The 27,762-nt window shown below is 43.5% G+C and overlaps 1 protein-coding gene across 4 annotated transcripts in view; it reads right to left on the bottom strand.

Moving 5' to 3' along the window:
- ANKS1B (ankyrin repeat and sterile alpha motif domain containing 1B) overlaps window positions 1–27,762 on the bottom strand; it is a 736,922-nt gene that overhangs the window by 123,546 nt on the left and 585,614 nt on the right. The window contains exon 1 of one of the 4 annotated variants that reach the window (XM_067559743.1): window positions 6,025–6,135. The exons of the other annotated variants lie outside the window; for them this stretch is intronic. The gene's annotated coding sequence lies outside the window, so the exon portion shown is untranslated. Of the gene's footprint in view, window positions 1–6,024; window positions 6,136–27,762 lie in introns of those variants that run through there. 4 annotated transcript variants of the gene reach the window in all.

The raw sequence follows: 27,762 nt of genomic DNA, 5'->3' as shown, positions 1-27,762 counted from the left end.
AACAGGGGGCATAGCACCAATCCTGTGGATCCATGATAGCAGGATGAGACCCATAATCACACAAATGGCCAATCATTATAACACATCATTTTAATCTATAGTTGTTCTTCATCCACATATTTTGGTAACGTATAAATATACAGCCATAAACCCTGATGAACACTGTCATTCACTTTGTATTTTCATACACAGAGATAATCACACTCACTCACTTTTTTACTCATTATTCTACCCATGAGTTTACAATCATTCATAGCTCTTAGAAATTAAAACAAATTAAGAATAATACGATGTTCACCACTGCAACATAGAATCAGAAGAAAGAAATTGCCGTGACTGTGCTCTTTGGGGCTCATATATACTAATGGGGCTGCTATTCCCACTGATTTCTGTGAGAAAACTCCCACTGACTTCAATCAAAGCAGGACTGGGTCTTATGGAATACATGTTTGTGTCACAGATTACGTTAAGGGTCTGCTCTTGCATGGCAGTCAGTGGGACCACTCAACTAATTAAGGGATTACATGATCACCTGCCAAACTCATACTTAACTACAGCAGGACAAGTGAAAGAATGATTCACCTTCTTTTATGTAATATTTCCCATCTTACTTTTCTCTGATTTTTAACTATTTATTCCCACCCCTCCACCCCAAAATACTGTCTGAGGAAAGCATTTTAGAATTTAATCAATGGACTAAATCCTGCAGTTAAACATGCAGGACTCTCCATTGACTTCATTTGTTGTTGTTATTACAAAGTGCCATCACTGTGGTCTTTAGTATTCCAAATAAGAGTGGAACCACCTGATCTCCTGCTGCCTGCAGTTTTCAAAGAGAATGGAGAAGAATCTGTCCAATCACGTGGGAACTCAGGATCTCCTAAGTGAACCAGATGGAAACACTTGTACAACAGAGATGCATCTTGCAGCAATTTCTAAATGTGCTTAAATATCCAGATTTGTGTTTAAATGTATTTCTGGGGAGAGCACATTCTAAAAGGCACAGGCCTGCTAGAGAGGCTGCTCTGCCTGCAACACCATTAGATCTCATTCATGGGACATAGAGTTTGAACATTCCATCAGATGGCATGCTGGGGAATAATCTGATGGTCATTAAGGTCATCTTAGTTAAGATAACTGTATCACACAAGCACCTTGTATTTTACTGAGTAGCTGAAGAGCAGACAGTGCTGTAGCACAAGTATAGGTGTGATGTGCTTTCATTGGACCAATCCACTCCACTTCTGCATTGTGAACTAGCAGGAATTTCCAGCTATCTTTTACAAAGAATCCTACTATAGTCCATTTCAGCAATCTGGCCAAGAGGTCATGAAAGCATGGGTAACTGAAACATGATCTATATATGGGGAAAAATAACAACAGAAAAATCTCTTTTTCATTTGTAGACTGGGAGGTTAGGAGCAGTGATGGGTCTAAGCAGTGTCCTTATGTTGTGGACCACTTTGAGAATGATTCAGCAGATACCCTCTGTTGATGGAGAAGTTATAGACTTTACCAGGTCCTGAAAGCTATTACCATTGAGCATTGGCATCATCTTTGTCTTGTCCAGATTGAAACCTTTGGCTTTTATACAGATCCCTATTTCTGAGTCTTGTTATGGTGGTGTCTGGGTCAGATAAAAATTAAGCAGAGTGGGTATCAACAATATACTGATGACATTACTGCCTATATCTCATGATACCCTCAAAAGCGTCACTTAGATGTTTAATAGAAAAGGTGACAGGATTGGGTCCTGTGGAAACCTACCTATGAGGGTCCTGGTAGGAAAAGCAGACACCCATCACCACCCTCTGGGAAGGACTGGAAAGAAATGAGCAGGATGCTCTAACATATTCCATCCACACCTGCTATGGCAGGCACTTGTATAAGAAGTAGCTCATGACTGATAATGTCAAAGGCTGTTGAAGATGGAGGAATGTCAGCAAAGAGGACTAGCCTTTTTCCAGTGTCCTTGTAAGATCAACCATAGCAATAGAGGCATTTCCATACTGTGGCCCAGTTTTGAGTGTATCAGATATTTTTGGAGTTTGTTTGCTATCACTTTCTCAATGATTTTTCCTAGACAGAGACGTTAGTTATTCTGGACACTGGCGCCCAAAGTGGTTTCTTTAGCAGAGCCCTGACAATAGTTTGTTTCACAGTAGCCAACATTCCTCTCAGCCAGTTGGAATTGGCACAGACACAGTTAACATGAAGTCAGGCATACTGCTTGCAAAGTTGCAAGTTTCTCCATTTGAGACACAGGTTTAAATTAACTGAGGCATAATAGTGTGGTTGCCCTCTTCCACCTTCACCTTGTTCTCCCAGATCTCATGAGGGAGATTTGAATCCCTAAATCTGGGCAATTTAGTCCAGATTACGCAAATACAAAGGCAGAAGAAAAAAGTTCTGTCTTTCTCCCTGTGCTGACTGCTGCACAGTATTACAAGAACTCTTTATGTCAGAGAAAGATTAATTGCTGGACCTCTCACAGCAACTCCCTAGCGTTCTTCACACTTTTTCATTTGTTACAGGTATTGAGTAAACGAATGTGACCTACTGAAGATGGATCATAGAGAAGGAGCATGCTGGTGGTTCTGTAGAGCTGAATTGTTACAGAGATATACTAGACCACCTGTTCTTTGGAATGGATGAGGAAAGACTTGTCTTCCAGGGTATTTGAAAATTATTAGGATCAATACATCCTTCATAAAAGTAGTGATCAAACCATGATAACAATGGTTTCCCTAGTTCTGTTTCAATGGCAGAGACAAGGTCTAGAACATCTTGAACACCTGGGACTAAAGTTTATTTGTTTTAGACATGAGTTGGCATGAAGACCAGGAGACCTTGTGCTAGTAACTCACTGCTAACTCCAGTACCAAAAGACAAATTGTGGTGGTTTTTTGGTGGTTCAAAAGGCTGGTGCAATACTCTGGAGGTGTCATTTTTTTCTCCAAATGTAACTTTCATTTTTTAAAACTGAAAAAAAGCATTCACTAGTACTTATAGTTGTGAAGAAAACTCTTAAAATGTGAACCAAGTAGAAACTGAGTCTGTCTGAGTCTGCAGACAGACTGAAACAATAACTCTGACAGAGGTATGAACTACAATTCATCTCAAAGGTGTGCTAACTTTGAAGCCTAATATCATTTAAATTTTCAACTTTGTTAATCAAGACTGAACAAATCATGGGACGTGACAATAATATGAACAGCTGTACAGTCTAAAGAGAGTGGCACCTTGTTTCTCTGCATGTTTTAACTGGGTGAAGTTTCGACTATGTATGGCGTTTAGAAAGGTACCACCTATTTCCTTCTCTGTGCCTCTCCACACCCCTCCCCCTCCAGTTCAACCCCTATCCTGCTTGCAGAATGAAATCTCCCAGGACCAATTGTCTAGGGAACTTTAAAACAAGTCTTGACAACATCTCAGTAAACTCTGAGCACTGTGGAAGTTTGATATATATATGAAGACTGCTATACATTATGCTTATCATTATGGTTTAACAGATAAATACACAGAATGATTTTTTCATAAATGTGTACTTTTGACAGATTAAACAAAATGGAATCAGTACTGCCCAGATTGCTGACAAAATCAAAAAGAAAACAAATAAATAAAAACATCCAGCACTGAAACACAATTAATGGTGATCTGATTTTGGAACTTAAGTTAAATCATGACTGAGCTGTAGGAATGGTCCTTCTTGAAGGTCCTCAGCTATAGAACTTCTACCTTTACTTTTGCTTTACTCTCTCACTGGCAGCATTTAGGGAATGCTGCAAATTGCAGCTAGCACACCCTTATTTTGATTTTGCATCAGCTCCCCCTTTTCTTTTCCATTCCTTTAAGTAGTTTGGAAATTGATCCATTTGAAAGTGGAGGAATTTTTTTTTTAAATGGCATCACATGCAGGAAAACTGAGTCTTTAACCATCTGACTTTGTTTGTTACTGCACAGTGCTTAGATCCCTTGTGATGGGTGACCTATAAATGCCTTGAATTAATGCACAGGAGCATAGTATATTTTTGTAATTGCATTTTTTACGGATAAGCTTGTCTGACATTGGCTGATTACCACATCTCTTTCCTTTAAACCAATCCAAATTTACAGATAAATAGCAATACAAGATTTTCTTTGCCTCATTGATATATATGGGTATTTTTTCTGATCCCAATTCTGCAACCATGTGTACACATGCTTAACAGGGAAAATCATTGGGACTGCCCACAAATTTAAAGTTAAGCACACCTGTAACAGGCTGAAAGATCAGGGCCTGTGTGAGTTACAAATCCACATCAAAGAGAAAAGATCCCCACAGTGAACAAGTGTCAAATTACTACACCAAAATTCATCAGCTAAGATAACTAATCTCCATTCCTTTTATAGTACCATTAAACATTTTGTTATGCCATCGGAATGGAGTTTTATGACACCATGGTAATTACACGTTGCAGGTTCAAGTCTTCCTGCTTTGAAAATAAGCTTCTACTCATTTTACGTAAATGCCTCGGTTTTGTATTGGCATTCATTTAGAAATAGGAAACCATTATACTGTAACAACATTCTAGTCTGCTGACCTTGTCTCTTCAGCAGAGTGTTATCTCTTATTATTTCTTATATACAGTGTAGCACATAAATATGCAGATTTTTAACATGGATCCAAAAGAACAGTTACTGTCTGTCACAGCAAAGGCTACTTTCAGACAACTTTGTAACTCATTGACACAATAGACCAGAATGTTTCCAAAGGAACCATTAAGATATGTTATGTCAGTAATGTTCCCAAAACTAGACATTATGGTTTATTTTGTTAATGTTACTGTTGTCCAGAGCACTGTGGACTAAATCTTGATTTCATGCATATGGGCATGCATTGCCAACAATCAACCACTTCACATACGTGTACAAAAGTGGAAAGGAATTTTGCAGGATACATGAAAATATGCCTTAATCCACATGCCTAAAATCCTTAAAGAAAACATTACTGCACATGTGCAGTAAGTAGCATTCTAAATAACATTCTGAATAAAATACTCTGGGATAATTTTTCTTCTTTCAAAATGTTAGTACTACCAACCCTCACTCCCGAATATAAAATAACGGCATGTTAAATTTTATTTTCAAAATCTAAGCCTTTTTGAGTTATGAAATCATGAATCATGAAATCATGATTTCAACCTGTATACACTGCTTTCTTTCTTTTTCACATTCATAGCCCTTAATAGCTGAACTGATTTTCTTGAAAATGTCTCAACAAAAGGGATAAAATAGTATGGTTGTAAAGCTGAGACCTTCTTTGACAAGTTTTAGTCCGCAGCAAATTACATCCAAGTTATAAAGTCACTGAAAATGGGGGCTTACAATGTAAACGCTGACACAACCTTCATGAAAGCAGCAATTGCAAGCTCTGCATGCTATATTATAGCTCTCCAGGGTGTATCACTGGAAAGTACATGCCCTCTCTCCCCCACCCCAAAAGATTAATCATTGCTTAAAATACATGGAGCGAGCACAGTGTAGATAAAGCTTTTCAGTGTCTCTTCCTCCCAGTATCACTCAGAGGTGATGAAAACTCACCAGACGACAGGAGCATCTCCATCAGGCAGCTGAAACTACATCGCACGCGATGAACATTTCGCTCTATCTGATTCTTTTTTTTTAAAGGAACGATCGACATGCCTGAAGACGGAGCATTTGAGGGGGAGGAGGGGAAGAACCGATCCTTTGGGATCACCTGCACTTTGCAACACCACAAAGCTGGAGCAAGGCAGGCAGATACATAGAGAGACAGCACAGGTTAATATATAAATTAATCCCACACCATCAACCCAAACTACAGCAAATGGGGGGAGGGGGGAAAGGGGGAAATGAGCCTCTTTGGGCTCAGCTTCCTGGGCTTTCTGACCCATTTACAGAAATCGCCCTTTCCCACCAAACCCGGGGGCTGCAGGGAGGTGAACAGCGGTCTATGCAATGGCAATCCAGGAGCACTGGCTACTCACCAGCCCCCGGTCTCACCTAGGAGCAGCAGCAGCAGCAGCAGCGGCGGCGGCGGCAGGTTGGGCGAGTGAGCCCGGCCGGGCTGGGCGGGGAGCTGCTCTCCGGGATATTTATACGCTGCAGCTTGTTTTATCCCTCGCCTTTGTGCATCTTGCCTTGCCCCGCTGAGTGAGGCAGGGAGAGCGCGGCGGAGCCGAGCACAGCTGAGCGCTCACCCCCTCCCCTCCCCAGCCAGCCGGCACCGTCGAGCGCGCCCCCGCGCAGCCAACGCCGCCGCCGCCCCCCTCCTCGCTGCCTCCCTTCGCGCACCCGCGGCGCGCTCCGGGCAGGGACAGCGGCTCGCTCCTCGCTTAGCGCCACTCGCTCTCGCGCTGGGCTGCGGGGGCGCCGCAGCTGGGGGAGCGGGGCGCGCGCGCACCCGCCCCTGGGGGCTGGCTGCTGCGGGCGGGGCGCTACCGCTGCGCGCCCCCCGGCCGGCCCCCGCTCGCATCCCGTTACTATGGTTATTCTCGGTGTCTCCCCCGCGCGGCGATGGGGAGGGGGCGGCGGCGGCCGCTCTGCAGGCGCCCACATGCCGCCCCGGGGACGCGGCTGCTGCCGCCCCTGCCCAGGCCAGGGGTCCCTCCGCTGCCTGCGCCTGGGGCAGCAGCCAGCCGGGGGCTGGCGAGTGGGAGCCGGGGAGGGTCACAGAGGAGGCAGACAGAGGTAGAGTCTGGCCCCTCCCGCAGTGGCGGGCCGGAGACCAGTCACCCCTGTTCCTCTGGCGGGAATGGGGCAGAGAGAGACCCCGAAAGTGCAGGGCCAGGGCAAAGTCACTGGCTGCGGCGGCTGCAACTTACAGAGTGCGGGGAGGGAGAAGAAAACCATTTTGCTTCCTACCAGCTCCCAAACAGCTTCATTGTCTCTCCCCTCAGCTTAGCCACTTTGTTTTACATCACTGTTTAAATACATCTGAGCATATCTTAAATTCATGAGTTAATATGAACAAATAACCAGCCCACAGGATTGTTTCCTTAGGGTAAGGCAGCTCCCTCAGCAGCTACAACACCCGCTCATAAAGGAAATATAAAAGGAAAAGATAATTTCCTTAATATTTAACTTTTAAAAATGTCTGAGAGCAGAGTTGCACTGGCAGATCCTCAGGGTGGCTCTCACATGTCATTTGCTCTCCCAAGGGAAGTTTTAATTTATGAAAGATGAGCAGATTATCAGTCAACATCTGCCCAATGGGTCTAAGAGCAGAATTTTGCCAAGTCAAAATATCTTACTATAATGAGCTAAGCGGAATGATGTGAAGTATAGTTTCTAGTGAAAATTATGTTACTTTGGTACAGTTCCAACAGACTGAAAGGTTTACCCTAGGAACTAGTGGGTTAAAGAACTTAGGCCATTATTCTGCAATTGGATCCACACAGCATCAGTAGTCCACCCATGTGGATTGTAGGATCAGGGCCTATTTTAGATTTTGGGTTTACTAAAACAAAACAAACAAACAAAAAAGTGAATTTAGTGGTTTTACCCTATTCTCAATTTCTAAATATCCAAAGTCAAATTGAATATGATTTTCAACATCTGAAAAGGAAAGATTAAGGCCTTGTCTACACTATGAAATGAAGCTGACCTAAATTAGGTTGATGTACAGCCACTGGTTTTTCATGTCCACACTACCCTCCTTTTGCCGGTGGTGCTCATCTTCACCAGGAATGCTTGCACCAACTTAAGTGGGGCAATGTGGGGGAATGACAGCCTGAGCTGTCAGCTCTGCACCAGACATACAGATGGAACCCTGCATGGGTCTGACAGCCAACAGCCGAAGTAAATAACACAGTGTCTACATTGGACACTGCGTCGCTCTAACTACGTTGATCTAAGCACAATGCCTCTTGCGGAGATGAAGTTAATTGGTTGGTGTAGTGGGTAATTTACATTGGGAGCAACGTTATAGTGTAGACGCTTAGAGAGTTAGGTTGACGTAAACTGCATTATGTCGACCTAACTGTAGTGGAGACCAGGCCCAAAGGAGGGAGGGATGTAGCAGATCAAAGCTGAGGTGCAGGGAGTAAGCTGTTCAAGTTACCTTTCACAGCACCTACATGCTGTAATCCAATACTCTTGAATTTCTCATTTGCACAGGCACTAAATTCACCTATAAATTAAAACAAAAGTGAAATTCACTTTTCATTTTGTATGTGTATGTGCACAGAATTGCAGACATTCGTTATTTTGTGCACAGGATTAACGTTTGGTTGAGGCCCTTTTGAAATGTTATTCCTCAAAGTCTTAATTATGTCTTAAACCAATGCTGAGCTAAAACATTTTGAAAAGCACCATAACTCAAACAGTAAATGTTTACTGTTCATAAAAGGCTGACTTCATTACTGTGTTAATAACAATAAAATGTGTTTACGGCGCAGATCGTTCTCTCCTTCTCTCCCTCCACAAAAAACACGATATGGCATAAATAGAAAAGTTGTGTGACACTTACTGATTAATTAGCTGACCCACACTTTGGAAAAAATTGAAAAGCATAATAATATTGACTATGGATAGAGTAATACATGTTTTACTAAAGTGAGGAAAATAACTTTTAGTATAATGCACCACTTGTATAATTGCTGATTACTGCTTGTGGTTTAAATACTGGAATCCATGCTCAGACAGGCTTTCCTACAATATTTAAAAAAAAACAAACTTCTGTATATAATAACTGAATTTATGTAAGTAGATCTGCCAAATAAACATTTGACAATTTTAGGCTTAATTCAATACAAAATCCTGGAAGGCGTTTTGGGGAGTCATTTTGTGTTTGACTGAATACCATATGCTACTACCTAAAGCGCCAATCCTGTAGTTGCATCCACATGGACAGACCCTTTAACAGGATTGCAGGATTGGACCTATGTTTGGAAACAAGTCCATAAGAGTAGAGCTGATAATAAAATGGAATTTCCATCCTGTGGGAAATTCCAACATTCTGACATTTGTTTTTGTCCTGAATTGGGACAAAAAATCGAAATGTTGAAATTTTTGTGGAATAGAAATTTGAATTTTTTAATTTCAGAAACATGAAAACAAATATATTGAAATGTTTTATTTCAATATTTTTGAAAAGTTTCATTTCAGTAATAAAATATTAAATATTAAATATAATATATGGCTCGTCTATGTTGTGAGTATCATTTGTGCTGTGCTGGAAAGGCTTTTTTGAAGAGGAATGTTTTGCAGCACTTGCTGAAGATGGTCAGTCTCTCAATTTGTCTAATCTCCTCTAGAAGTTGTTTCCATAGGTGAATCCTTTTGACTGAGTATGCTTTGTCCTTAGCTTTGTCCTGAGTTTTGTGATCTGCATTGTCTCGGTGGTTAACAGATTGAAATTCAGTCTTTAATGTAGCAGGGGCTTGATCCGTTATGTGCTTTGAAGATTAGAACCAGGGCCTTAAAGTGGGATCTGAAACTTCCTGGGAGCCAATAAAAGGACTTGAGCATGGACCTGATGTGATCGCTATGACTTAGGTCAGTGGTTCCCAACCTTTTTGACTGAAAGCCCCCCTAGTTAACACTAGGTAAAGCACGCGTTCCTCCCTGCCCTGACCCGTCCCCTCACCAGCCATAAAGACATAGAACTGCTATAAATACATATAATGATAATAAATAACACTAAATTACATTAATAATAATGATAATAAATTACTCTTACCTGTTCCATGCACACTGCACCATCTTAGTGAGAACCCTGGGGGGCGCGGGGCTTGGGGGTGCTCTGGCACAAGGGGCTTGGGTTGCTGCTCCCGGGGGGGGGGGGAGGGGGCTGCTCCTTCGCTACAGTGGCCCGGACCTGAGAGCTGTGGCTTCCGGGGTCTGCTTCTCTGCTGCAGCCGGGTGTCCAGCAGGCATGGGGCTCGTGGGGGCTGCTGTGCTCGGCCAGCATTTAGCTCAGAGTGGCTCGACTGGACCTCAATATTACAGGAGCCTCAGGGACCCCCTGTAATATTTGACGCCCCCCTCAAGGGGGCCGCAGACCTCAGGTTGGGAACCACTGACTTAGATCATGGAGGAAGTCCGCAACCATGTTGTATACCAGCTAGAGCCTGGGCATCATCATCATATTCAGCTTCAGATATAGTGACTTACAATAATTCAGCCTGGAGGTGACAAATAGCCAGGTCCTACAAAGATGCGAGGATTCTTAGCAAGCTGGAGGTAAAAGAAGGCATTTTTAGAAACTGACACCATCTTGCCCTCCAGTCTTAGTGAGGTGTCAAACAGAACCCCAATGCTTTGCATCAATTTTACAAATGGGGACTGTACTCATTCAATGGAAAGTGGGGATAGTATTGTAAGTAATTCTTCAATATCTTTCTCCTTTTCAACCATCATCGCTTTGGTTTTACCTGGAATCAGCTTGAGCTAGTGACTCTCCATCCAAGAGCTTATCTCTTGTAGGCATTCTGGTAACTTAATAGTGTTGGTGGTTGTGTCAGTGGTGAATGAGAAATAACTGAGTATTCTCTGTATATTGTTGGCAGCTGAGCTGGTGATGTGTCTCTCTCTTTGTGTTCTCAATTATATATTGAAGAGAAGAGAAGATCCTTGTAGGATATTGCAGGTGAGGAACAGAGGAATGAATGAAAACATTGTAGTGCTGGGCCAGCTACTCCTGGTATGTCATGTAGGCAGGTCAGCAGTATCTTGTATCAGAGAGGTCCATCAGTATGAGCATGGAGATCGTGCTCCATGGCCCAATGGCCATAAAGGGGCAGTCTTTCAGCACTTCTAGGGTTGTCTCTGTGCTACGCTCAGTCAGAACCCTGACTGTCATGTATCCAAGATGTTGGCTGATGTCACATGGTGTTGAAGCTTGGTGGTTACTATTTGCTCAATTATTTTGCCCAGGAATGAGCTGCTGGAGATGGGATGGTAGTTAAAGAAGTCATCAGGATCCAGTTTTGGCTTCTTGAAGAATGCTGTATTTTTCAATGAGTTTGGTAGCTATGCTTCTCTGAGGGAGGCATTAACAATTTCCATTAGTAGTGGGGATAGTTAATCTTCGCTTCCATCAGTCAGGAGGGGCAGGGATCCATTTCACAGGTTGTGGCTAAATATGTTTCAGGGCTTCTTGAGCATAGGCATGTGTGATGTAGTCAAACTCAGTTGGAGTGGTGAGATGGAAAACATGATTTGATCAGGAATGGAATGCTCTTTCCTGCTTAGTTTCATATGTATTCAGTTGATCTTATCAGCAAAGTACACTGGCAGCTTTTCAGAGTGGTCAATGCTTGGTCCAACATCAGGCCTATGCAATCTGGATTCACTATGCGGAATTGCTCTTTTGTCTGTGAGTCTTCCTGCAGAGAAGCAGAAGGCTCATTTTGCATCCTTTATTGCAGTGGCATAATCCAGTAAAATTGTTAGTGCTGATGGTGGATGGATTCAGAATGCTTTTTGTGCCATTGACATTCTAACTATTTGGACACTTCATATACTGTATTTCATCTGTGAACCATGGTGATGCTCTTGGTTGGTGAGGTAGCCCAAGTGTCGATGATAATAGACATTAGGTGATTGTACTGCTGTACTAACTCATTGGCACCTTGATCTTGTATTTGGGTAGTTGTTATCCTAGGATGAATTGAAAATCTTGAGGGTTGAGGGAGTTTTGGGGGTGTACCAGCTTTGGATGTTCACTACCCTGTCAGGAAGGAGTAAAGACTCTGATCTTCATCTGGACAAGGTGATAGTCAGACCAGGAGAGTGGTATGTTGATGATTTTTCCAATGTCCATTCCTACTCTGAAAATATGATTTATCATATATATGGTTGTATGTGTGGGTCCAGAGATGGCCAGAGAGAATCCTTTTGTTTCCACGTGGGCCATGAGGTCAAGTACCTTGAGATATGTTTCATTTTTATGGAGTCCAAATTTAGAGAGACTTCCACACTCCAACCATAATTATTTCAGTAGTTATTGACTACAAGCCTGATCCAACTTCCAGTGAAGCCAATGGAAAAACTTGTATTGATTTCAAGGGGAACTGTATCTAGTATTTTATGTGCTGGGAAAAAGCACCTCATACATTGTCTTCTCCTGGAAAGGGAAACGTCCTCCATTCACACCAAAACAGCCAGACTTATTTTTTAGAACAAAAAAAAAAAAAAAAAGCCCTAGTGAAGATGGCTAAAGAGCTCATCATGTTACACATTTTCCAGACTCAAAGTGTGAATAAAGATGTGCTCTTCTCTTTTTGTGAGACAATGCATAGCAGACTTTGTTCAGATATTTAACAAAATGGCTTCTGCAGATTAGTTGATCCTGCAGCTTCTACTGAGAAGCCAGATTTTGAGCATTTGTGGTGTTTAAGTACGGATGGTTGCAGGTTATTTTAAGCAAATTGAGGACTGTTGGAGGGAGGGGAAAACTTGTTTTCTTACCAAAATGTATTGTTAATAAATATCTCCACAATCTTTATCTTGGAATTTTTCTACCCAATTGAGATTATTTTCCTGTGACAATTAACTAATTATCTTGTAAAGGTAAATTGAAGCAATTTTTTTCAGTAAACCTTCTTAAACATTATTATAATGTCCTGAATACTCAAACAACTTTTCACAAGTTTCAGTGTTAAATAATTTTTCCTTTTCAGGTCTGAAAAATTCTTCCCCACAGTCATTTGACTCAGTGTTAAAAATTAGCACTGCCAGTTTGGACTGGACTGCTGACAAAATACCACCATTTATCATGAGGTTGAGATGGAAATAGGAGACAGACCTGTTGAAAGTCTCTAGGTAAGGATAAAAGGTAAAAACAAGGATGATGCCATGGTAGGGGTCTACTACAGACCACCTAACCAGGAAGGAGAGGTGGATGAGGCTTTTTAAAAATGATTAACAAAATCATCCAAAGTATAGGACTTGGTGGTGATGGGAGATTTCAACTACGCAGACATCTGTTGGGAAAATAACATGGCAGGCACACACAGATTATCCAACAAGTTCTTGGAATGTACTGGAGACAATTTTTTATTTCAGAATGTAGAGAAAGATACTGGGGAGATGCTGTTCTAGATTTGATTTTGACAAATAGAGAAGAACTGGTTGAGAATTTGAAAGTGGAAGGCAGCTTAGGTGAAAGTGATCATGAATTGGTAGAGTTCATGATTCTAAGGAATGGTAGGAGGGAAAACAGCACAATAAAGATAATGGATTTCAAGAAGGCAGACTTTAGCAAACTCAGGAAGTTGGTAGGTAAGATCCCATGGGAAGCAAATCTAAGGGGAAAAACAGTTTAAGAGAGTTGGCAGTTTTCCAAAGAGACATTATTAAGGGCACAATAGTAAATTATCCCACTGCATAGGAAAGATAGAAAGTATGGCAAGAGATCACCCTGGCTTAACAAGGAAATCTTCAATTACCTAAAAATCAAAAAAGAGTTCCACAAAAAGTGGAAACTAGGTCAAATTACAAAGGATGAATATAAACAAATAACACAAGTATGTTTAGACAAAATTAGAAAGGTCAAAGCACAAAATGAGATTAGACAAGCTAAAGACATAAAGGATAACAAGAACAAATTCTACAAATACATTTGAAGCAAGAGGAAGACCAAAGACAGGGCAGGCCCATTACTCAATGAGGGTGAAAAACAATAACAGAAAATGTGGAAATGGCAGAAGTGCTAAATGACTTTTTTGTTTCAGTTTTCACCAGAAAGGTTAGTAGTGATTGGACATCTAACACAATGAATGACAAAAATAAGGTAGGATCTGAGGCTAAAATAGTGAAAGAACAAGTTAAAAATTACATAGATAAGTTAAATGTCTTCAAGCCACCAGGGCCTGATGAAATACATCTTAGAATACTCAAGGAGCTGACTGAGGAGATATCTGAGCCATTAGCAATTATCTTCAAAAAGTCATGGAAGACGGGAGAGATTCCAGAGAACTGGAAAAGGGAAAATACAGTACCAATCTATAAAAAGGGAAATAAGGACAATCTGGGGAATAACAGACCAGTCATCTTAACTTCAGTACCCAGAAAGATAATGGAGCAATAATTAAGCAATCAGTGTGCAAACACCTAGAAAATAAGTAACAGTCAGCATGGATTTGTCAAGAACAAATTATGTAAAACCAATCTGATAGCTTTCTTTGACAGGGTAACAAGCCTTATGGATGGGGGGAAGTGGTAGATGTGATATATCTTGACTTGAGTAAGGCTTTTTATACTGTCTCGCATGACCTCATAAAGAAACTAGGAAAATACAACCTAAATGGAGCAACTATAAGTTGGGTGCATAACTGGTTGGAAAACCATTCCCAGAGAGTAAAATTAATCATCACTGGTAATCATCAGTGATACAAGCTAAAATTAATCATTAGTGGGAAGTTAAAGGCCTCTGAGCAGCTAGCTGTACTCTGAGAACAAGAGCAAGATAAAACAATATAAAATAAGATTTAAAGGGCCTGGTCCTGTAGTCCTTACTCAGGCAAAACTCTCATTGACTTCAAAGGGAATTTGAATTACGAGTACACAGTTGGCTCCACAATTATAGGTTTTATAAGTACTCAAGGTCAGCAAAATGTGCAGAGAGTTGGGTACGAGACTTGTGAACAATATTTACTGAGCAGTAGAAGTGAAATTACAAAAACAATAGAAAAATGACTTGAACTGAAAAATCTCAATGGTATAAAGAACTGTTTAGTTGTACTGGTATATTGTACTAAATTAAACCTTTACAGCAGTGAGAAACCACCAGGATAGAAAAAGCAGCAGTGCAAGTCCTACTAAACTGGAGTTTGCTTGGAGTGGGAGTGAGGAACTGAATGATTTAGGCATCTGAACCAGAGCTGAGTGGGTGACCAGAGGTGGGAGTAAACTCACTCTTCTTTATTGATCTTGAGATATCTGCTTGTTTGTTACTATGGGATTATATTTTTCTTTAACTTTTCCTTAAGTAAGGAAACAGAATAGAAGGGCAAGCAGAGCCCAATTTGCTAACCTTGGCATTTTTACTCTTTGCTGCTGGACAGTGGTGATATTGCTGGAGAGGGCTTTTTGGTGTTGGCAATAGATGACTGAGCATGAAATAAGGAATCATTTAACCTTTTCAATCATGAAGAGTATGTATACTCTAAGGGTCCTATATGAACATGATTGCCCAATTTGACAGGAGAGAGGCTGAATCTGAATCAGCCAGGACCCCTCATGGGGGGTTCCCACAGTCTGTCCCCTCCAAAACAAGCTGTCTCTCTAGCTCGCACCACATCCCTTAGATTAGAAGGTATGATAAGCAAGTTTTTGCGGTAGGGTTTAGAGAAATATTTAACTGCGTAGCATAAACTAGGACAGGAAACGGGCACTAAAAGAAGTTAGGATGGAACAGCACTCATTAACTCAGTTCATTCCTGTCAGCTAGATCAGAGAGAATGAATGCCGCCACTCCAAGAGCTCTTGTGTGGGCTCCTGAAGGGTCCAGATGATTCCTTCTCTTCCTCAGCATACTCTTGAGACCACTTGGGGAGATAGAGACCACACCAATGGATTCAAATGTCAGCAACTCAGGGATGCGAGAGGGAGAGGGAGCACTGTTCTTCTCTCCTGTCTCTTCCACAGGAGGAAAGGCAGCCTGAGAGCTTGCCAGTTGTGAGAGAGGCAACACAAGTGCATGTTCCACATATCTTTGTCTCCCTTATGCAGCCCTGGGTCCAAGTTTATCTCTGCCAGTGGTGTCATGCTGGGGAGGGAAAAAGAGGGATGATTAAGGTACCCCCTGCTGGTACTACATGGAATTGCTGGTGCTAATTTTTTCTTTTAATTGCTCTGGGAGCTCAGTAGAAGAGCCTGAGACAGTGTTTCCACTTGCCCTCCCTTGGTGACAATCCTGTCCATTTGGGAGAGAAGAATGCTTCACTCACACTCAATCCTAATACAGCGTGTGAAAGAAAAATGAAGAGATATGCATAAAACTCCCATTGTCTTCCTGGGGGGGAAAGGAGCACTCACCTAACCTGGTGATCCTGGTCTTTTGAGAACAAGAGAGGCATGGGAATATTGCTATTTAGGGCTATCTTTAATCGTTGTGCAGTGCTTAGATATCACAGCAATAGGCACTTTAGGCAAACATATGGATTAGATACCTACCAACTTGAGCTGAGAAACTCCATGAAAGAATGGCACCCCATGGAAGGTTCTAATGTTGAGGTTTAGGCTAATATGAGGATGTGCATGAAGACAAAACTGACTTTCATGAAGAGAAGGTGTATGGATTTGAGCACTATCTGAAAACTCTGAGGCAGATGAGGACGTCAGAAGAAGATATTGACAAACTACTATAAGAGGTACTGTCAGAGGAGCAGGACAGGTAGAGACCACAGTGCTTCAGCACTAAACAGAGTGGAACAACATGATTGTTAAGAAATAGGGAGTGCAAATGCTTTTGGTGTTTTGACACATCAGCAAGGCTCCTGACCCTTGATAATCTTGAAAATGAGAAATTGAACCAGAGATCTACTCTCTGAGAGGCTAGCTAGCAACTGAGACAGGAATTGAATGAATGCAAACAAGTTTAACCTGAGAGGGAGTTAGGTACTGAGAAATGAACTGAGGTAATGTCATTTTTAGCAGATGTGGGAGCTAAAAAACATAGAGCATTCAAAAAGTTTTCCTAGTAGTGAACAGGAGACTGCACATGGTGGTTTTTTCCTCTTTTTTTACATTAACATGTTCCAGCAAGCAGGGGTGCTGGAATTAGAGGTGCTGGAGGTGTGATAGCACCCCGTGGCTTGAAGTAGTTTCCATCATATACAGGATGGAATATGCAATATACAGGATGGAATATACAATTTGTTCAATGGCTTTCAGCACCACCACTATAAAAATTGTTCCAACGCCACAGTGAGCAAGAGAGGAGGCATCTTGAAATCCAAGCAGAAACTGCTGCAAAGATGACTTCTAAAAGACCCTGGTCAGTCTGATGTAAAGGCTGTGCAATATGTCTGTTCATGAATGAAGACTATGAGTCTATGACTATGAGTCTAAGACTATGATTTATGAGTGAAGACATAGGTATGAAGTATACGACAGTTTTTATTCTGGAGGAAAAAGCAGAACTTTGAATGGCTGCTGAAAGCTCTAAAAGAGACAAAGAACATCGGATGGAGAATGAAGAAAAAAGAGAACAAAGAACAAACAATCATTAAGTGAGACAAAGTAGGGTAAGACCCTGAATGGGAGAGAAATAAGATGTAGATATGTGGCATCAACAAAGTTAGAAGCTGTATGAAGAACAGAAGGGAAAAATGCATGGAGCCATTTAACTTTTACAGCAATGATAGGAATTCCACCTTTGACAAAACAGAGGAGAATTAAACAGAGGCCAAGGGAGATCAGTAGTCTAATCGTGATCAAGCGGTAAGCACTGAAAGGAAGCTACCAAAATTAAAGAGGCCTTAGTTAACCTTGATTAGTGACTACATAGTATGTAATATGGTCTGAGAACTGCAGAACAGTATATAGTTTCCCAGTAAATTTAATTTAAATACCTGGTAAATTGCTCGAATAAGTAATCAATATGTGAGCACCTACAGGAAAATACTGTTATTCATATTATCATCACTGGGTCTGATCCTGCATGGACTGAATTGGACTGAAATTTTCTGTCAGAATGATTTTCTGTCAGAAAATGCAGTTTCTACAAAACCAACATTTTCCATGGGAAAATTACAATTTTGCCAAAAAATACCAGTTTTCCACTGGGAAAATCTAAATGAAAGTATTTCCTTTTCTGTTGGTTTCAGCCAAAACAGAATATTTTGTTTTGTTGAACTGATCCAAAGTATTTAATTTAAAATCAGTTCAACAAAATATTACATTGCATTTCCCTATGAGCGCATTGCTTCATGGGAATTTTTGTTCAGGCCCTATTGTTTATTATGGTCTAGGCTCCCTGGAGGAAAACATCTTACTTAATGCAAAGTGGATTCCCCTCTGACCAAACTGCATGGTGCATCACAGGAGCCACATGACTATGAGTGCGTCATGGAAGAAGTAGTCTGGCCAAGTAGCCTGGCACATAGGAGAGGATGGCGGCATCAGGCTCCCAAAGTACAATTCTTATGAGACAATGTGCCACAAAGTGTTTTGTGTCAGTTCAACAAACTGAAACCAAACATTTCAATATTTGGAATGCTGAAATGTTTCATTCTGATTGATAATTTTCAAGTGAAACATTTCAACATTTTTCAGTAGAATTTTTTTATATATTTTGTTCCTCGAAAAATTTCAAATTTTTGTCCCATTTTTGGACAAAACCAAATGTTGACATATTAGAATTTTCTGTGAAACAGAAATTCTGAATTTTGCTCAGCTTGAATGAAATCAATAAAATGAGTGTTAAAATGTAAAGTATTTCACAGAATGAGGAATAATTAAAGACAGCATAGATTGGACAAATACAGGTAAGTAGTAATACCTCATTTTAAGTCCAGAAAGGACCACTATGATCCCCTAGTCTGTCCTCTTTAATAACACAGGCCAAAATTATTATCCAACAATTGTCACTTCCTCCTTCAGGATTACATATAAACTGAATCTAAGTAAGCAGTTCAAAGCTGGTGTAGAAGAGAGAAATGCTCTATTTAGTTGTTTTAAGTAAAAAGAATATCACATATATAACAAACTAGGGCATGGCTTGTCTTATGCCTGTAATTGCATAAAACACCCCTCTTCAAGGGACCGCATAACATACATATCCCTGATGAACCAGCCAGAGTATCACCACCTATTTCTTGTCTGTGATTCCATCTGACTCTGGTTCCAGTAGGCAATGGCAAGGAATTCCCAGACTGCTTTTCCAGCTGCTACCAGTTACTTTATTCCATTCTCTTCCTCCTGATTTGCTCTTTGGCCTCTTCTCCATACTCACTGGTTTCCTACATACTGGTCTCCAACATAACTTCCCAAAGACTCTGGAAAAATCTAACACTAATAATGAGCACAAGGTAGTTATAACTCAAAACATTACATTTACCTTTGGGGACCACACTTTTGAAAAGATGCATGCAAATTGGAGAAAGTTTGGCAGAGAGCAATACAAATGAAAAGTTTTGGAAAACAAGATCTATGAGGGATTGTTAACAGAATTAAATAGATTTATTCTAGCCCAAAGAGACGTAACAGCGACTATTTACAAAAAATTAGAGAGATGTCATAAAATGCGTCAATTTTTCTGATTGATCAAAGAAGAATGCACAATTAGTTGAACATGTAGAAGGGAAAATTTAGGTTAAACAGTAGGAAAAATTATATAACTATACAAGCAGTGAGGTGATGGTACAATCCAGGGAGGCTGTGACATTGCCATTTTAGGCTGAACTGTTGTATAAGAAGTCCATTTATTATTCTTGGGGATGGTTTATAAATAACTGAATCAATCCTGCATGTTACTAGAGGATGTACTAGATGACCCTCACAGAAGTCACCTCCAGCCAGAATTATTCTATAGCTATATTAATCTAAAGCTTTTGTTGAAAGGCAGCAAAATATGAGACACATTTACCTTTTTATAGTTACTACAATAATAAATTATTACTGTACTTTAAAAAAATCTGGTATTTTACTCAATACCATTACATAAGCAAGCCAGCAATTAATTTTAGTAAATGTTTTGCTTCAAAAATTGTAATATTATGAACTTTAATGTGCCTATGATATAAATGGACAGTAATGAATATGGACTTGGTTCAATGAAAAACAGGCTACAGAGCCAGATGTAAAACCTATATCTGATTTCAGAGACAGAATCCTTTTCTGCTGGGCTAATTTTCTGATGTAAAAAATTCAGTACCAGTCCACCGATGACATTGACCACTTATGTCCCAGTCTGTAAAAAGCTCTATGTGAGCAGTCCCCTGTAACTTGCATAAAACTTGTACCAGCACTTTCCCCCTCAAGCATTATCTCTTCCTGTATATATTCAGCTATTTAAAGTTTTTACAAGTTTTTTAAATTTTAGGGTCATATTCTTCATTGGTGTAACTCCATTGATGTCAGTAGAATTATATCAGGTCAGACTTTGTCTTTTAATTATTACTGGAACAAGAATTACTTGGAAATCTTTGGAGAAACTGAATTAAAACACACAAACAACTTTCATTACTTCATGTCTTCATTCCTTCATCAATCTGGAATAAGGATCATTCATAATTTGACTTCTTTCTCATGACACATGAACATTGCCTCTAAATATCTTTCCTTTGCTATTCAATTTGCTGAACAAGTATGCTAATCCAATCTATAGATTAATAGTGTAAGCAATTGATTGCTTTCAGATAAAAGAAGAAATTCCAGTACTGTAATGTCTTTTAGCACTTTCAGAAGTAAATAAAACAAAGAAACAGGTGTATAGACTTTGATATAGTGTGATCAATATTCAGTAGGTTTATAAAACCTAATTCTCAGTTAAAATTGGTTTTGGATATAATTTAAATTAATTTCCTTAAAATGTCACTAAAACATTTGGGATTGCATTGAATTTCTGAACAGGCCCTGGACCTTATTCACAGAGGTTGGGACCTGCAAACCAGAGCAAAAGTTAATGACAGGCTTGGCAGAATTTGAGTTTTATTTTTTAAATAATTTTGACAGATATCAATATTTATTTGAAGCATTTTTTAAGATTGTAATTGATTACATTTTCACTGTTGCAGGAAATTATGGTGGGGCCAGACAATAACTATTTAATGATAGTAGACGTTCAGATTAAAAAATTTAAAGCTTTATAAACCATTAACACAAATTATCAACATCACATATTAAATATACAAAGTAAATTTCTTTAAATCAACAAATCATACCTGTTTTTAATATTCATTTGCTAGTCCATCTGTAACAAACCTAATTAAAAAATTAAAATCCCTGGATTTTGACTCTAAAAGTTCTCAAGCAGCATTTTTCTTACTTTGCTTATCTGTAAATTTCAATTCTTTATCAACTGAAATATTCTTTGTTGGTTTGTGTGTGCATTGTGAAATTGAATTTTACTGACATTTACCAATAAAAATCTAATTCTTCCAAGCCTAATTATTGAACAAGAAGACAGAAAGCAGAAGGAAAATTCTCGATACTGGTCCCTTGTAAGTTAGTATTGTTGTTACCTGGATTTCTCATTTCCATGGAAATCATTAAGGAATGGAGGGCTGGAGAATTTTTATGTGTCTCACATATTTGAATGAACTTCAGTTTAAAGCTGTAATATACTTAATACTTAGCTATAAAATGAGATTTGTTCAGCTACCCAAATTAATATGTGAAACAGCCAAGTTTGCACCTCCTTAATTTCCTTCTTAGGGTTGCCATCTTATATTTTATTTATTTATTTAATTTCATTTTATTATTTTATTCATCGTGAATAAAGGCAAATTGCTAAGTGGCAATGACTAGGTAGTTGGCCAGCAAAGACTTCTATTTATGATCTTTATCTTATTTATGTGTTTATACCTTAATTTACATTTTAAACATTTCTCAGAACTGTCTAGTTGTGCACTTACCTGGCTTATATAAATGAATTTAATTAATTAATTAATTACTATTTTCCTTGTTATGCTTCATTTCCTCCAGTTGTTTGCTACACTCTTTGGGGTGGCTTTCAACTGTCTTATCCAGAAGACTGTCCTTGCTCTTTTCTTGCAGTCCCTTTTCTTATTCTCTCCACACCTTCCAATTACTGCAATGAAGGGGGAGGGGGCTACAGACAAGAGCCTCATTCACTGTACAACTCTGGTTTATTCACTAGGCACTGTCCAAATCATGCACTAAATGAGGCAGAGGTACTGGGGAAAAATAGTATGTCATTATGAGAATAAAGACCGTCGGTATGTCTACACTGCAGCTGGGAAAATGCTTCCTAACCTGGGTAGCTAAACATGCGCTAGCTCTCTTTAAGCTAGCAAGCTACAAATAGCAGTGTAGCTGGGGGTAGCGCCCATCGTGGTTCGGGCTAGCTACTCAACTGTGTACCCATGGTGACATATCCATCTATTTTATCCATGGACCATGTATCCATCTATTTTAGGGTTTTATACAGGCACCCATCATCACACTATTGAGTGTCTTCCATCGAGTCTCTGGCACAGTATCTCTGGTATCATAACGCAGATGTACAAGGATGCCAAATAAAGGTTGCATGGGCAATCTTAGTTCTGGCATTTCCCAACTTTTGCCGTGATTGACTTGGCAATCTAAATAATTTTTTAACATAGATTTTTATATGTAATTTCCTAGTTTTTTAGAAAAGAAAAAACAAATTCTAGTATGTGCTGCCACTCTCCCGATAATAACAACAGCTAGAGTGACAGCCAAATCTGTCACTTCATGGAGAGGATTTGCTAACTATTCTCTTTCATATAGAGCTCATGTCATGCTAGAATGCTCCAGAACACCATTCCAGGACTCTTTTGGGGAGTCAGAACAGTGTCTTGTGGTACTTCTGGTGCTTGAGTTTGAGCATTTCTCAACCACTGTCCTCATCCCCCGATTTCACATCATTTCCTCAGGAAATCTTGCAAATCTTTCTATCTTTTCTGATGGGCTTTTTATGGACACTTGTGGAAATCACTCTCCTAATTTTAATTAAATTCAACTTAGACTTCTTTGTAAGTAGGCACTGGTTAAATACTTCAGCATCATCATTTAAGCAGTTCAGACTATCACAGGTTCTATCTATGCCAAGGCACAATACTTTTGGTGGTTCAGCTGACAATTTTTGAAGCAGTTCTTTGTGTTCTTCATCATTATTAGCTATCAAATTTACATCCAGAGTTCAATGTTATACTAATTACAAAGGCCGATCAGATTATTTACAAACAGGATATTAAGCCTAGTTCTAACAGTTCTTACATGTATGATTCAGGCAGTACGAAGTGGTGGCTTTGCTTCATAATGATTTTTCAAACCAATGCAACATAAAACACACAAATAAAGATATATAGTGCCAAATTCACCACAAAGTCTACAATGAGAAAAACCAGTGTAAGCCTAGAGAAAGGTCTCCAATGGCAGTCTGTCAGGACACAAAAGCAGGGAACACAAAGCAACTACATCTTTGCTTCTGTTGGAGGAGTGGGGGTAGAAGGAGCCAGCCATCTCAAAAAATTAGTTTTACTGGCTGGAAGGGGGCATAGTTAGGGCAGTCAGATAGGACACTGTTTCTGCCCTTCTCTATTGCTCCCATTGATAGAGTTCTGTGGACTTCTAGAAAGAGATAAAGCTTTCACTTCCCATCAGAAACCAGTGTGCACAGCAGTTGTGGTACCAACATCTCTTAGGTGAATTCCACCTCCAGAGAAGGAAGTTTAGTTGGCTCAGGGAAGTACAAATTACACTTCTTTGTGCCAGGTTTTCTGAATCTTGTCCACAATATTGTCCACAAGATTCTTTATTAATGATTGTAGGACGGGCTCCTGCCCGGTCCAGTCCTGGCGGCCCTCCCGCGGGCCCAGGCTCCGAGGCAGGCCACTGCGCCTTCCTACAAGACAGGGGAATGTTAGTTTTTCAGTCTTTCGCCCAGGCCCTCAGGCAGGGCGGGCGAGCAAGGAGTCTTTCACCCCGGCCCTCAGGCAGGGCGGGCGAGCAAGGAGTCTTTCGCCCCGGCCCTCCGGCAGGGCGGGCGAGCAAGAAGTCTTTTGCCCCGGCCTTCAGGCAGGGCGGGCGAGCAAGGAGCAGTGGCTCGAGTTTAGCGGGCGGCAGAGGCTGATTCCCTTTTGGGGATTGGCAAGGATCAGGGGGGAGGGAAGGGGGACGCAGGCCCACCCAACTCCACTGCGTCCCAGCCCAGGGCCCTAGCAGTGGCACGGGTGTTGCCACTCAGTCGGCGGGGTTCCTGCCGCAACACGCCGACTGGGCGTTACCCCTAGTACAGCCATGCCTCTGGCTGTCCCTGGGCTCCTTCCTCCCCGGATTCCCCGGTACCTATGTCCGTCGGCTCCTCGGGGTCGTCGGGGTACACCGCACGGGGTAGGCCAGTCAGTCCTTCTGCGTCGACGGGGGGTAGGTTGGGGAGCTCCTCAGCGAGGGGCAGCTCCTCCAGGTCGCTGGGCTGGGGGTACGGTCCAGCCTCCGGCAACTCCTCCAGGTCGGATCCTGTCTCCAGGGGTTGGGCGTCTGGCAGCTCTTCCAGGTCCGGACCAGCTTCTGGGCGGAACTCCCAGCTCTCTGGTTCAGGTGGCTCGTCCCAGCCACTGCAGGCCTGAGGCTGGGCCCAGCGCCTCGGGCCTGGAGACCTCGGCCAGTCCAGAGGGCCTGGAGGCCCAATCCAGGCCTTAGAGGTGGGTCGCCGGGGCCGCAAGGCTGGGAGGGGGTTACCTGCGGCCGTAGTCTGGCGTGGTTCAGCCCCTTGCCGCAGATGGCGAGGCAGCGCGTCTGTCTCCGCCGGCAGCCTTCTCCCTTCTGAGCTGTAGGGCCTGCTTCTTATAGCTGCTGCCCTCCCTAAGGCTCCGCCCCCCTGCTGCTGGGTTGGCCGCCCGGCAGGACCTATCGGGGCCCAGCTGTCTACTTTCCGGGCAGACTGGGCTGCCGGCCAGTCTGGAGTCGGATTGGGTGCCTGCGGCCCTCCCGCGGGCCCAGGCTCAGAGGAAGGCCACTGCGCCTTCCTACACACCCCTCCCTTCAAGTCCAGCCCCCGGTCTCTGGGGCTGGTTAGCTCTGGTGGGTCCATCCGGGATAAGGCGTCCGCATTCGCATGGTCCCTCCCTGCGCGGTGTTCGACCGTAAATGTGAACGGCTGCAGGGCCAGGTACCACCTCATTACCCGGGCGTTGGTCTCTTTCATATGCTGGAGCCAGCGAAGGGGGGCGTGGTCCGTAACAACTGTGAAGGGACTCCCCAGCAGGTAATACCACAGCGCTTCCAAGGCCCATTTTACGGCTAGCGCTTCCTTTTCTATCGTGGCATAACGTTCTTCTCGAGGCAACAGCCGGCGACTTAGGTAAAGGATGGGGTGCTCCTCCCCATCAAATACTTGTGTTAGTACGGCCCCCAACCCAACGGCCGAGGCGTCCGTTTGCACGATAAATGGCTGGGAAAAGTCCGGGCTGTGGAGTATGGGCTCGCGGCACAGGGCCTCCTTGAGTGCAATAAACGCCCGGTTCCGCTCCGGGGTCCACTGGACGCGGAGCAGTTGGTCCTTCCGCAGGGCATCTGTAAGCGGCGCCGCGAGGGAGGCGAAGTTTGGTACAAACCTTCGATAATATCCGGCCAGCCCCAAAAACTGTCTGACCTGCTTCTTGGTTGCCGGTCGTATATATTCCTGGAGGGCTTGTACCTTGCTGATTAGGGGTCGCAAGGTCCCTTGGCCTAAAGTGTAGCCCAGGTAGGTCGTCTCCCGCCACCCAATGGGGCACTTCCGCGGGTTAGCGGTCAAGCCCGCATCGCGGAGGGTCCTCAGCACGGTGGCCACCTGGTTGAGGTGGTCGCTCCAGTCTTGACTGTAGATTACCACATCGTCTAAATAGGCAGCAGCGTAACTTATGTGGGGGGCCAGGAGCTGATCCATCATCCTCTGGAAGGTCGCGGGTGCTCCGGGTAGTCCGAAGGGCATCCGGACGAAGTGGTATAGGCCACTAGGTGTTGCAAAGGCTGTCTTCTCTCGAGAGCTGGCCGCCAAGGGGATCTGCCAGTACCCCTTGGTCAGGTCAAGTGTAGAGAAGTATCTGGCCTCCCCAAGCCGGTCGAGTAGCTCGTCAATACGAGGCATGGGGTACGCGTCGAATTTAGATATTTCATTGACGTGCCGAAAGTCAATACAAAAACGCTGGGAACCGTCCGGCTTAGGTACCAGTACCACTGGGCTCCGCCACTCGCTGGTCGAGGGCTCGATGACTCCTAGGTGTAACATGGCCTGGACCTCTTCTTCTACCGCCGCTTGAAGGTAGCGGGGCGGTGAGCGGGCCCCTGTCCGCACGACCTCGCCCGGTCACGTCTCGATGGTGTGGTACACCCGGTCGGTGTGTCCAGGAGTGGCGGTGAAGGTGGCGGCGAAGGTCTCAATCAGGTGTTGGACCTGTCGGAGCTGAGGTCCACTTAGGGTATCCCCGAGTTGGGGTTCTCCCGGCCCCTCCTGTTCGGGTACCAGTGGGCCTAGCTCCGGGTCTGGAGGCTGCGGGTTGATTAGGAGCCCTTCTCGCAGCCCTTCTTCTTTAGCAGGTTCACATGATACACCTGCCTCTTTTTCCGCCGGTCGGGTTGGCGGACCTCGTAATTCACGGGACCCACGGCCCGAAGGATCTCATAGGGCCCCTGCCATCGGGCTAGGAGCTTGGACTCCGTGGAGGGCAGTAGTACCAGGACCCGGTTCCCGGGCTCAAACGATCGAGTGCGGGCCCCCTGATTATACGACTGGGCCTGTCTCTGCTGTGCGGCATGCAGGTTCTCCTGGGCCAACCTCCCCACCTGGCGGAGGTTTTTCTGGAGAGTAAATACATACTGGAGCATCCCCTGCGAGGGGGATGGTGTCTGCTCCCGGTGTTCCCTCATTAAGTCGAGGATCCCGCGGGGCTGTCGGCCGTACAGCAGCTTGAAAGGTGAGAACTGTGTGGAGGCCTGCGGGACTTCTCGAATGGCGAGGAGTAAGGGGGGGATAAGTTGGTCCCATCGTCGCAGGTCCTCCGGTCGAAACTTCCGCATCATGTGTTTCAGTGTGCGGTTAAACCGCTCGACGAGGCCGTCAGTCTGGGGATGGTAAACGGAGGTCCTAAGTTTCCGAATCCCGAGGATGGCACACACTTCCCGTAGTAATCAGGATGTAAAGTTGGTCCCCTGGTCGGTTAACAATTCCCGGGGGAGCCCGACTCGGGCGAACACTTTAACAAGTTCACTGGCCACCGTCCGGGCGGTGGCATTCCTCAGGTCGACTAGGACCAGGAGGTAGCGGAACCCGGCGACGCTCCGTTCTAGGGGTCCCACCAGGTCCACAGCCACCCTTTCAAAGGGGGTCCCGACCACGGGGAGGGGCACAAGGGGGGCACGTGGAATTCCTGCCGGAGCCATCCGTTGGCATTCGGGGCAGGAGGCGCAGTAGTCCCGGACCTCCCGATGTATGCCCGGCCAATAAAATCGGGAGAGGACCCGGGCCAGAGTTTTGTCGATGCCTAGGTGTCCAGCCGCCGGGATATCATGGGCCAACTTCAAAACGGCCCTACGGTGGGGCCGTGGCACCACCAACTGGGTATGGGGTTCCTGTGTTTGTGGGTCTCTCTCTAGGCGGTATAGCCAGTCCCGCCGCAGCTCGAACCAGGGCCATTGAGCGGCTCGTTGTAGGTCAGTCGGGGTCCCGTCCACCGCAGCCAGCTGTTCATAGGCCCGGCTTAGGGTGGGATCCTCCCTCTGTTCGCGGCAGAAATCCGCCATGGGGTCACCCGAGGGTGGCGGATCCCCGTCTATCCGGCTGGTTTCGTCCTCTGGTCTCCGGGTTTCAGGGTCTGGTGCGGCGGCGGAATCCGGCTGGTCCTCGGCTCCGGGTGGATCGGGTGCCTCGGGGGATTCTCCCTCGGGGGCCCCGGCATCGGGGTCTTCGGTGGTACTGGCTCGTAGTAGGACACCCGCCAAGTCGGGCCAGTCCCGCCCGAGGATCACCGGATAGGGCAAACGAGGTGCTAGGCCTACGGAGAGGACGCGGGTCTGTGGCCCGACGGTCAGAGGGACCTGCATTGTTGGGTAGTATCGCAGGTCCCCGTGAATACAACGCAGGCCAACCTGGCCCAGCGGCTT

Source organism: Emydura macquarii, unplaced genomic scaffold (genome assembly GCF_026122565.2).
Source record: "Emydura macquarii macquarii isolate MOO-44397 ecotype Brisbane River unplaced genomic scaffold, CSIRO-AGI_Emac_v2 contig_2205, whole genome shotgun sequence".
In the NCBI taxonomy this organism is placed as follows: domain Eukaryota; kingdom Metazoa; phylum Chordata; order Testudines; family Chelidae; genus Emydura; species Emydura macquarii.
The sequence above is the reverse complement of the archived record's forward strand: the minus strand, read 5'-3'. Positions and strand labels throughout refer to the sequence as shown.